Raw genomic sequence first — 3,357 nt, 5'->3', positions numbered from 1 at the left:
AGAGCTCTCTGCTTGGGAAATAGACCTTCCTTAAAGTTAGGGAAACATTCTGATGACAAGGGAAACATTCCCCACCCTGGGGCCAAACTCCTATTTTCAAAACAGTTATTTGTTGTGGTGACGTTTATATAACAAAACATTTTTACTATTTTCATGTGCAGCAAATCAGTGATATGAATTATAATCACCAGACTATACAACAATTACCACTATCTGGTTTTAGATTTTACCATTCTCAGCGGACCCCATACCACACAGGTATGAATAACTATGACGAGAAGCCCACCGGTCAAGCCCACCTTCAAATCTAGGAGCACAGAGCGCAAGGGCAGAAGGGAGGAGCCAGGGGGTACAGTGGGTGCAGCAGAAAGTCTCTCAGCGGACCCCATAACATACAGGATTCATCAACCTCCCCTGGGAAATTCTTGTATCATAAATGGAGGAGAAGATGCCCTAAGATACAAGCAGTCAATCCTGGAGTAGAAGTTAAAAACTCCTGAAGTCAAGAGATGCCTGCAGAGGAAGAAACTGGCAGCAGCCTGAGGCGTTAGGAATCACAGAAACCCAGAAAGCTTGACATATAGGCCATCACTTCAAGGGCTGGAAAGGGGAGATTGATGTTGAATGGAGTAGGCGGGAGTAGATGTAAATGCTGGGGAGCAGGGAAGGGGTGGCTCAAAACACACCTGGCGAGGGTGGGGACAACACAGAATCTATTGGTTTTTTTCTACTATTGGGAAATATCTCTTTTAAATCTGCTCTTCTCTGTAAAATGCTTGTCTGTTAGATAATGTTCTAAATCTGAGCAATCAAATTAGGACAGACTAGGAAGAAGTTTTGGCCATCCACTTCCAAAATAGCAGGCCTTTGAAAACCCTATGTACAACAGAGCACGCTTAGATAAGCTGATATGGTAACTGAAGCTGAGCCCTCAAGTATGGAAACAAATACAAGGAGAAAAGTTGTAAGCAGACACTAGTGATTGGGACATGGAATGTAAGACCCATGAATGTAGGAAAATTGGATATTATTAAGAAGGAAATGAAATGCATAAATATTGATGTATTAGGTATTGGCGAGATGAGATGGACTGGCAGGGGACATCATGAGTCAGAGGATGGTATGATCTACTGTGCCGGGGACAAAACAATGAGGAAAATGGGGTTGCTTTCATAGTTAAAAAAGTCATTTCTTGAAATACAATGTCGTGAGTGACAGGATAATATCCAGATGCATACAAGGAAGTCCAGTAAATAACACCATCATTCAAATACATGCACCAACAACCAGAGCCAAAGAGGAGGAAATAGAAGATTTCTACCAACTTTTGCAGTCAGAGAGTGATCAACATGCAATCAAGACGCATTAATAATAATGGGCGACTGGAATACAAAAGTTGGGAATAGAGAAGAAGAATCAGCAGTTGGAAAACACGCACTTGGTGACAGAAATGAAGCCGGAGCTGGAATGATAGAATTTCACACAATCAAATATATTATTTAAAATTTTTATTTTATTATTTTGTGTGTGTGTACACCATCAAATCAGATCTGACTGGTACAGGTGGAGATTGCCCTTCTTCTCCAGCAGAGCAGATTCAAATCCAGAGTGGATTCGAATTGTGTACCTCTGGTTTTGCAGTGCAGCTTCTTGCCACTAGGCCACCAGAGCTCCCTTCGTTGCAAATATATTTTATAAGAAACATAAATTCAGGCTATGCACATGGATTTCACCTGATGGCATTCATAGAAATCAGATCAATTACATCCGTGGAAAGAATCACTGAAGAAGCTCAATAACAGCTGTGAAAAGTAAGCTAGGTATTACTGTGGAACAGACCATCAACTACTCATATGCAAGTTCAAGCTGAAGCTGAGGAAAATGAAATCAAGTCCACAAGAACCAAAATTTGACCTTGAGTCTATCCCATCTGAATTTCAAAGCCATCTCAGAAACAGGTTTGAGGCCTTGGACATTATTGAGCAAAGACCGGATGAGCTGTGGGAGAAAATCAAGAATATCATCCAGGAAGAATTCAAAAGGTCAGTTACAAAGACAGAGGAGGAAGAAAAGACCAAGACGGATGTTAGAAAAACTCTAAATATTTCACTGGAGCTCCGAAAAGCCATAGCAAAGGAAAGAAATCAAGATATTAAGGAGTTGAACAGAAGATTCCAAGATGGGAAGACAAAGTATTACAATGAAATGTGCAAGGAGCTGGAGTCAGAAAATCAAAATGACTGAACCCATTCAGCATTTCTTTTATTATTATTATTATTTATTTTAATGAAAATTTACAGAGACTTTGGATTTCCATTCATTCATTGATGCACTGCTCTCCCTGCCCACCCCTCCCCATTCAGCATATCTTAAGTTGAAGGACCTGAAGAACAAATTAAAATCTTGAGTTGCAATACTTAAGGATGCTTTGCAAAGAATATTAAATGACCCAGGAAGCATTAAAAGAAGATGGAAAGAATATACAGAGTCATTGTACCAAAAGCAATTGATAGACACAGAAGAATTTCATGAAACAATGTATAAGCAATAGCCTGTGGTGATGAAGGAAGACATTCAAGCTGCTCTGAAAGAATTGGCAAAAAACAAGGCCCCAGGAAATGATGACATACCGATTGACATATTTTAACAAGCAGATACTGCCCTGGGAGTGCTCACTAAGTTGTGCCAAGAAACCTGGCCTACAGACTGGAAGAGATTTGTATATATTTGTTCCCATTCCAAAGATAGGTCATCAGACAGAGTGTGGAAATTGTTGAACAATATTGATATCACATGCAAACAAGATTCTGCTGAAGATCATGCAAAAACGACTGGAACATCAACAGAGAACTGCCTGAAGTGCAGGCTGGATTTAGAAGAGGCCGTGACACTGAGGATATTATAACTACTGTGAGATGGCTTTTGGTTGAAAGCAGGGAATACCAGAGGAATATCTATCTGTGTTTCATTGATTATGCAAAGGAGTTTGACTGTATGGATCACAACGAACTGTGGCTGATTGAGAAGAATGGGAAACCCAGAACACTTGATTGTGCTTATGTGAAATCTATACTTGGACCAGGAGGCTGTTGTCAGAACAGAGTAAGAAGCACTGCATGGTTCAAAATTGGGAAGGGTGTGCATCAAAGATGTGTCTATCTCCATATGAGGAGGACTGTGGCATCAGGATTGGAGGTAGACTCATCAACAATCTGAGTTATGCAGATGACACAACCTTGCTTGCTGAATCTGAGGAGGAACTGAAGTGCTTGCTGCAGAAGGTCAAGGATTGCAGCCTTCAGTATGGATTGAAGCTCAACATCAAGAAAACCAAGATTTTCACCATTGGGCTGATTG

This window comes from Elephantulus edwardii, unplaced genomic scaffold (genome assembly GCF_000299155.1).
Source record: "Elephantulus edwardii isolate Elephantulus edwardi_28Jun2011 unplaced genomic scaffold, EleEdw1.0 scaffold00011, whole genome shotgun sequence".
In the NCBI taxonomy this organism is placed as follows: domain Eukaryota; kingdom Metazoa; phylum Chordata; class Mammalia; order Macroscelidea; family Macroscelididae; genus Elephantulus; species Elephantulus edwardii.
This window is presented reverse-complemented; position numbering follows the sequence as displayed.